The 9,341-nt window shown below is 31.1% G+C and overlaps 1 pseudogene; it reads left to right on the plus strand.

The window, feature by feature from the left end:
* The first annotated feature begins 4,709 nt into the window (after positions 1-4,709).
* LOC150031910 (uncharacterized) lies at positions 4,710-5,279 on the plus strand (annotated as a pseudogene).
* The last annotated feature ends 4,062 nt before the right edge of the window (positions 5,280-9,341 follow it).

The raw sequence follows: 9,341 nt of genomic DNA on the forward strand, positions 1-9,341 counted from the left end.
CGATCAACCAAATCTAACCTGTATGGTTTGGGTTGAGTTATCAACTCATTTCACTTGAGTTGATCCAAACCAACTCGAACTTATTATTAACTTTAAAATGTATACTTTTTTTTATACTTATGATACAATTATATATACAAATATTTATTTTTGTTTTATTTAATTTCCTTATTTTTTGAATAATTTATTCTCCAACAACTCTTAAAAATAATTTCATAGTCTTTGGAAAGAAAATTTCCATTAAATAAATTGAAATTGAGTTTTATTCTTAATTCAATATATGAATTGTTGGGTTTTATGTCCTAAAACTCGTGGTTTGTAAACAATAAAATTTATTCTGAAAATTCAATAAGTTGTTATTGAATAAATGTTTTTACTTAATAGAAATCCAATAAACCTAAAAGTCCCTTGACTATTGGATGAGTACTTGAACTTTATGTGGAGATATAAAAGTGGATCAGGTTCGAGTAAATAGTCAAAATGATCTATAGTATATGAATAAGATTGGGTACATTATTCTGGTAACACTATTGGATGCGGCCTGCTCTGTAGTTGTTACAAAGAGTTGTAAAGTGCTACAAACAAAGTGATCCTAATTCGTACATATTATGACATGAGGAATGGGGGGATCCTTGTGCAAAAGGGTTTGTATAGGATCGGACCACAAAATCAGTCACTCTTACTTTATAATGTTGTTTACTCTATAAGATTGACTATTTCAAATCGATGACCTAGGTAACTTGACCTTAATTCTAAGCTAACTATGAACTTCTGTTTATTCGGCATTATCCTTAGATTTGCACAGGTAAGGGTTGACTCAACAGCGTCGGCTCAATAACCTCTCATTTCAGCAGTAAGACCGAATGGATAGCTGGGGACATAGAATGCAAGAAGAAATTCACTCTTACCCGCTATTAGGGATAGTAGAGAGGTTGTTCCCTTAAGTGCTGATTCTAGGTCTTGAACAAGGGGCCCCACCCTCTCATTGGCCCGAGAGGGACTCAGTTTTGTTGATTGGATCACAAAATAATTGTTCATTACAGGATCGGTGGGACTTAAGAAACAAGAGATAATTTCGGGAGTAAAACTGAGATCCGGCCTAACCGTTACTACGAACAACCTGTGAAGGGTTAACTTACTAATCATGGTTATATCGAGTGGATATAATATATCTACAGTGAGGGGAGTTCAACTATGAGCTTTAGTGGATTGACCCATTAGTTAACGAATGGGGGTTAGTTCGATCTAATGAGTTTAGTCGATTAATCTTGGATCGTTGGAGCCCATGATCTGTAGGTCCACGAGGTTTTCCTACTAGCTCGAAAATGGACTAGCTCTAGAGTAGCGCGATAAGTTAAGTTCAAACGTTCAAATTATAATTAAACAGAATTGGAGAATTTATATTTAAATATGATTTAAATATATGAAGATGAAATTGTGTAAAATTAATTTAATATTGGATATTAAATTAATTAGAATTATTTAAATTGTTTAAATAATTATTTATTAATTTTATTAGAAAATTAATTTATGAAATTAATTTGTAAAATTAATACATTTTTATTTTAGAATCAAATGTAATTTTAAAATCAAATTTAGATTTTGAAAATAGAAAATACACAAATGGAAAATTGAGTTTTTCCATCTTCATCTTCAAGTAGCTCACACTAAACCCACCACCTCTAACTTCAATTACTCCAAGCATGAGCTACATCTCATGCAACCATTCTCTTTGCATGATGGTCTGCAATTTATTGAAGAGATTGGAGTGAATTTGAGGGAATGCAATCATAAAAAATTTTCTGAAAAAATCGTTTGAAGAAGGAGTTCTTCATTGGGTTGCTGCTGTGAGTATTCTCTAAGTTTTCTTGATTCCAGCTTATTTTGAGTCTCACAACTCAATCTAGAGCACCAAGAGAATAGTAGAGAAGATTTTGTGGTGGTCTGCACAAAAATTTGGAAAGATTTTGCAGCTGGAAATCGAGATTTCAAGAGTTCCTCAAAGATATGACTTGAAACCCATTTATTTCTGCAAAAGCATGCTTTAGATTCTGCCAAAATTAATGTATTAGAGTGCTTAATGATCCTTGTAACTTCCACTATGTGATGATACAATTCAACAATTGGTATCAGAGCATCATATAAGCATTCAATTCGATTTAATTTTGATGTGGTGGGTGTTTTTTCATGAGAATATGAAACTGCTGCACTGATATGGTTTTTTTGAGTTTTGGCTTTTAATTTCTCTTTGATTTCTCAATTAAATTTGTAATTGGCTCTTGTTTGATGAGCTTATATGTGTTTCCAATAGTCTATAATTTATTTTAAGTCATTAGAGTTGAAATTAAGCTGTAATTGAAGAAATAAGTGAAGAGGTCGAGTTGTAGATTCTAGTTTTTTAGCCTTTGTTCATATTGTCGTTGAGGTTTAGTGCTAGACGATCGTTTAGCTACAGAACTAGACAATGTGAAGAAAATCTAGACGACCGTGTAGCTTCGAGCGTTGAGCGTTGCAGTGCTGTGTGCTAGACGATCGTGTACCTGTGGAAGCTAAACGATACGTTGTATTGCTATGCGATAGCACTACACGATTGTGAAGCTTCGCGTGGGAGCTAAACGATGCATTGAAAAACTATACGATAGCACTACACGATCGTTTACCTTTGTGCGGCAACTAAGCAATGCATCAAGGTGCTACGTGATAGCACTACATGATCGCTTACCTTCGTGCGCGTGCTAAACGATCAAGGTCTGGTGTTAGACGATGGAGCTGCACGTTAGTGTTAGACACTAAGCGATCGTGTAGCATTGTCCGACACTAGACGATGACACTATGCGATAGATGGAAGACATTACACGATCGTATAGCTTGGTCAGGCCCCATGCGTTGGTGCTACATGATCACGCAAACAATAAACGATCAGGCAAACACATGACGATGGTTGTCAATGTTAAATGATGAGCCTTAGTAAGATATTGAGCATGGAGTGAGAGCATTCGATTCAACCGGTTCTTTTGAGGTCCGATCCGATTCAACTTCAAATGGTTTTTGGCTGGTCCGATTCAGACTTATGTTGGTCCGGTTTAGACCATTTGAGTCCGGTTCAAGCTTTTTGGGTTTGGTTTGGAGCGGTTCGAGCGGTTCAGAAGCTATTTTGTAATAATTAGGCTTTTGCTTGCTTGTTTTTGCCAAAACTAAAACCATATCAATCTGTGTTTAATTATTTATGCATTTGATGTATGTTATAATTAAATAAATCTTGTATGTGCATATAGTATGCCATGTAGATTTAAAATCCCACCATAAGAAGCATGCTACATATATTGAAAGTATGTTAAAATCTGTTATAATATATAGTATGCATGTTAGGGTTTCTTGTATTTAATATAATGGTTATATTAAATATTGAATGCCTTTATGTATGTTGTGGATGTTTAGCATGTCCAAAGTTTTATAAGTTGTTATAAAATTGGGTTAGACATTTAAAATCCATAACAAAGAACAGTTGCATGCTCACGTAGGTTAACCACTCGTTTTAATAGTTAAAATAGGTCATTAAACTTGTAAAACTATGGTTACAAACTCAACCGATATATAATCCTGTCGAAGACTGGGGGTATTTAAGTTGACAGTCTACGAAACACCTCCTACCTTGGGATTATGGCCAAATTATTGAGCGTTGATAAGTGGTTTTATGAGAATACGTGAGCGATGTAAGGTAATAAAACGGTTTATCACCTAGACATTGTAGGTTTAAATCCATTTATAAGTGTTATACTTGGATAAACCACATAGACTTAGGGTTGTTTTTATTAGTCGGAAAAGAACCTAAATATAAATTTATCCTTGTTAAATAGAACACTTCAGTGGTAGTTCAATAACTTCTATATGATAAATTCATTAGAAAACTTCAGTTAGAGATTAATAACATATACGATATGTTATTTTTAGCTCTTACGTCCCTAAGAGTTCACAATTTAGGTTTAAGCGGTACTTCGTGTCACCCTGGGAGTGACCTCCATACGGAAAGTGTTTTTTAGCTTAAATCTAGATTTCAGTGAATAAGGGGAAGGTGTTCGAACAGAAATCAAATGTTTGATTTCAACTGCCATGTCTCCACATAGTTTACACCATGAGATTCATATGACGCTTCGTGTCACTTCGGGAGTGACCTTCATACAAAAAGTGGATATATGAGTCAATAACAAGGTAAACGGGGAAAGTAGTTCATAGTAAGTGGGTGAAGAAAATGTGTCAACATATCCTGTGGTCTCTTCCGTTAGTTTGAACCATGAGATTCCTATGTTGTGTTTGTTGGTTAGCTTTAAGCGGCCCTTTGCTAGTCGTTTAACGACGGCTATCCCCACTGATGGTTTTAATATAGGATTTAGAACAACACAAACTCCCGAGATGGATAAGATTTCTTAGGTCCATTCCCAACCTTGACTCTCCATTACGGTAGCATGGTTGGGGCCGACCTCTGACGTCTGAAAATGAAGGGTTACACTTACAAAATTATTAAGTGTTAATAATTTCTGACCAAAAGCGGTACCTAAATGACTATCGGAATATGAGTTATTTTGGAGATAGTATTTAGTCAAGAATGTCTTCTTGTTGTATCAAGAATAATCTTGAGTACATTATTAAAATTGCTAAAACTTAATTGGATTTAATAAAAATTCACTTAAGAATTTGTTTATAATTTTAGAATGATGAGTTCAATAATACAATTGTTGGCATCAGATAAACTGATCGGGGATAATTATGTGACCTGTAAATCAAATTTGAACACGATACTTGTGATAGATGATTTGCGGTTTGTCTTAATAGAGGATTGTCCTCTCATTCCTAGCTCTAATACAATCTGAACTGTTTGGGAAGCGTATGATAGATGGATCAGGGCGAATGATAATGCCTGTGGTTATATCCTCGCTAGCATATTTGATGTTTTGGCGAAGAAACATGGGGATATGGGTACTGCCAAAGAGATTATGCAATCTCTACGAAGGATGTTTGGACAACCGTCTTTCACCCTGAGGCATGATGCTATCAAGTAAGTTTACAATAGCCACATGAAAGAGGGAGTCTCTGTTCGTGAACATGTCCTGGACATGATGGTCCACTTTAATATGGCGAAAGTAAACAACGTTGTTATTGACAAGAGAAGTCAAGTTGGTTTTATTCTAGAATCTTTTCCGAAGAGCTTTTTGCAATTCTATATGAATGTACTGATGAATAAAATTGAATACAACTTGACTACTATGTTGAATGAGCTATAGGCATACCAGACTTTGTTGAGAACTAAGGGTCTAGAATCAGAAGTAAATGTTACTACTGCTGAGAAGGGAGGAATGTCCTCCAAGCCTGATGTTGCCTCCTCTTCGAAGAGTAAAAGTATTCTTGTAAAGAAGGGAAAAGGGAAAGAGAAGAAAAAACCTGCTAGAAAGAAAGGAAAGAAAGACGCTGCAGATAAAGGGAAGTGTTTCCACTACAATGAAGAAGGGCACTAGAAGAGCAATTGCCCTCAGTATCTTGTCGAGAAGAAATCAAAGAAAGCTAAACAGGTAAACTAGTTCCTGGTAACAGCTTGCTCAGCTTGACCAGTGGGAGATGTTACTGCTTGATCTTACTTGCTTTTATGATCTTGTAAAGAACAAATGTATATATTTTTGTAAATGAAATGTTCATTATCGAAAATTGTGTTTGTTTTATCTCATAGCAACTTTTGTTAAAAATCAAATTATTAAAAGTCATTTGCAAATATTCAGATATTTAAAAACGTCTAGATCAAAGTATAGAAAGTTTAAACATTTCTAGATCTGACTATTAACAAGAGTTGTTGAGACAAGTCAGACGCATCTCACTCAAAGAGTTGAGAGTACCTCAATGTAATGGGAGGAAAGTGTGACTTCCTGGTCATTATTAAGAATAAAATACAATCCCATATAGATTATTTAGAAGCCTATTGTATACTAAGATGTTTACAATGATTCTCTTGGCTAAAGTGTTTGAGAATCACTAGTAAGATTAGAAATACCAAATTAATAACCTAGGGAAAGTGGGAGAAATATTGAGTATGGAATACCGAATGGTAAACCATGGGTATGGGATGCTCTAGTTTATTGTATTTCTCTATAAAACTCGGAAACTCAGTCTTATATATTGGATATATAAGTTACCATTGAAGTTTTAGTCCAAATGGAAGTTTGTTGGGTTTTATATCCTAAAACTCGTGGTTTGTCATATTAACCATTTATTTTATAATAATAATAAAAATATTCTTTTTGTCATATCAACCATTTAGAATATAAAATTATTATATTTTAGTCATGTTAGTTTAAATTAATCTATACTATCTCAAAGGGGCTATAGGAGACAGAGTTTTGGTTTCATCTTTTGTCTCATTTAGATTATGGTAATAGAGTTATCTCATATAATTTGACTTTTAAATCATTAAATAAATATTTTTTTTTCCTAATTTTGATTATCACATGCAAAATAATAATAATAATAATAAATCAAATTTATCTATAATAATCTTTACTTCACGTTAAATAAAAGGATTTTTTTTTTTTTTTTTTGAAAAAATCACATTCTATCTCTTACTAATATCTCCTTCATCTTAAATAAAGAGAAGATTATTTTTAAATACATACTTTATGTTTGACTAATATCTAAGTCACATTTAATAAAGGATTTTTTTTTTAAAAAAAAAAAACATACACATTTTATCTCCATATACTCTCAACTTCATGTTTAATAAGGAAAAATTAATTTAAAAAATCACATTTTATCTCTAACTAATCTCTATTCCTCTGTTTAATAAAAGAAAAAAATTATAAAAAAAATTACATATCTACTTCATCGTTAAAACAAAATCATATTTTATCTCTAACTAATCTCTACTTCATGTTTAATAAAGAAAAAGAAAAAAAGAAAAATGACATTTTTTCTCTAACTAATTATCTACATCATGATTAATAAAGGGAACATTTTTTTTAAATAATATTTTATCTCCAACTAATCTCTATTTCACTGTTAATAAAAGAAAAAATATTTAAAAAATCACATTAAAAATTAAAAAAATCAAAATTTATCTCTAATTAATCTCTACTTCACCTTTGAAAAACAATTTTTTTAAAAAAAAAAAAACATATATTTTATCTTTAACTAATATCTACTTCACATTAAAAAAAATAATTCTTTTACAAAAAAAAAAAAAAAAAAACTAATCTATCTATATTATTTATGTAAAATCAAATTATGATTTCAAATCTAATTCTTTATTTTCTCTTAGTGTGTTTTTTTTGTAGTTTTGTATTTTTTTTTTTTTTTTTTTTTCATATTCCTTTTAACATTCTAAGTTTCTTTCGGTTATAGGAATAGCATCAAGCCATCAACTACAATTGTTCTACTTCAGGTATGTTCTTTTTTCAACTTTCTTTATTTGCTTTTCTTTCTTGAGGTATCAAACCTTTTTTTTTAAAAATTTGTTTAAGGTATGTTATCTTGTTGAATTTTTTCTTTTTTCTCGTCAATTAACGTGAATTGTGCTTTTTAAAAAATAAAAATAAAAAAACAGTCATTTTTTTAAATATAAGTTAAATGGTAGTTAGAAATTTATTAGAAATAAGTTTTTTTTATATTTTATTTTAATAAAAGTGGTTGGCTTTTATTTTAAAATTTTCTTATTATAAACATAAATATTATTAGTTTGTTTGTTCTTTTACTATCAAAGATTTAAACTAGGAGATGAAAATTTTAATTTGAAACTTTTAAAAAAATATTTTTTAAAAAACATATTAATTTAAATTTTTTATTTTATATATGAAAATTTTAAAAATATATACATAAAAGAAAAATGATTATAAAATATAATACTATTATTTCAACTTATATATGTACATTTTATTTTCAATGTTATAAAACATATACAATGTATACAATTTCAATTAGTAATAATAAATTGTCCGATCGACTCTATTCAACAGAAAACTAATAGAAGGATCAAGTGTAAATAATAGGGACAAAAATGAGATTATCCCAAACCTCATTGGTTAAAAATTCAAATTTGAAAACTTAATGATAAAAAATGCAACCTATGTCAAACTTGGGGAAAAAAAGAGAGTAATTTTCCCTATTTTATATATAAAAAAATATATTAGTTTCTGAAATTGGGCATTTGTCAACATTCTCAGGCCATTCTTGGGTTCTTATTCTTATTCTCTATATATTGGCCCATAATGGAGTCCTTTGAGTCCTTTGTCTTAGTCCTTTTGCCTTAGACATTTTAACAAGCTGTGGGCTACAAATTTGTTTGGTCCTTGAGGGATGGTAACAAAGAAGCCCATCAATTAGACCCATTAGCCCAATTTTATGAGATTGGTTTTGGGCAATGAAAATGTTCTAACTTCATGACACTTTATCATTCTATCCCTCCCAATTACCATCTTACTATTATATAGAGGGGTAAGAAATCGAACCGAATTAGATCGAATTGCTTCAGATCGATTTTGATTGGTTCTAATACAACTCTAACATAACATAATCGGATCGATCTGACATGATGCAATTTCATCCCTACGATTACCTATGGATAAGTATAATGAGGAGGGTATAAATAAAAAAATAAAAAAAAAATTAAGGGTCAAAGTAAAACATGCATGTATTTGTAGGGTGGGATAATTGAACCTTTAACTCGAGGTCAATAGTATAAATTTTATGTTAGTTGAATTATGCTCACTTTGACTATAAAATATATTTGTACTTAGAAGGTAAAGTGTCACTTCTTGAAATTTAGATTATACGTATTTATATTCACGTCAAATCAAATGGAAAATTGAAAAATCTGAGCTTTTACACAACAATTTGCTAATCATATGCCTGTTCATGAACATATACTTCTATCTATATAAAACATAATTTGAATTAATCAATAAATTAAAAGCAACAAATATATTCAACATCAAGGACCCAAAAATCCATCAATTATGTTTTAGCAACTATTCATCTTAAAACACAAGGGTCCTGCAATACCTAAATGTTTGCATTAAAGGGGGATGATCTCTTTATAGAAATTATGAAAGCTATAATGGTAAGAAAAATAAATCCCATTAGAGTTAGATAACTAACATATATATTCCAAAGTGCATAATTTGAATAGCTATTTCTTATGTTATTTTAGATTAGAGAAGGGGCCAAAGATAAGGACCAAAGAGTCAAAAACATATTAGGAATAAGGTCAAGGATTACTCTTTGACACATTGTCCTACGACACCATGTTCTTGTCGTCGCTAGTATTAAGTTTATATGATCATATAGTGAGAAGGCCCCTCTTGCCA

This window comes from Benincasa hispida, chromosome 12, assembly GCF_027475165.1.
Source record: "Benincasa hispida cultivar pf3 chromosome 12, pf3_genome.v1.1, whole genome shotgun sequence".
Lineage (NCBI taxonomy): Eukaryota > Viridiplantae > Streptophyta > Magnoliopsida > Cucurbitales > Cucurbitaceae > Benincasa > Benincasa hispida.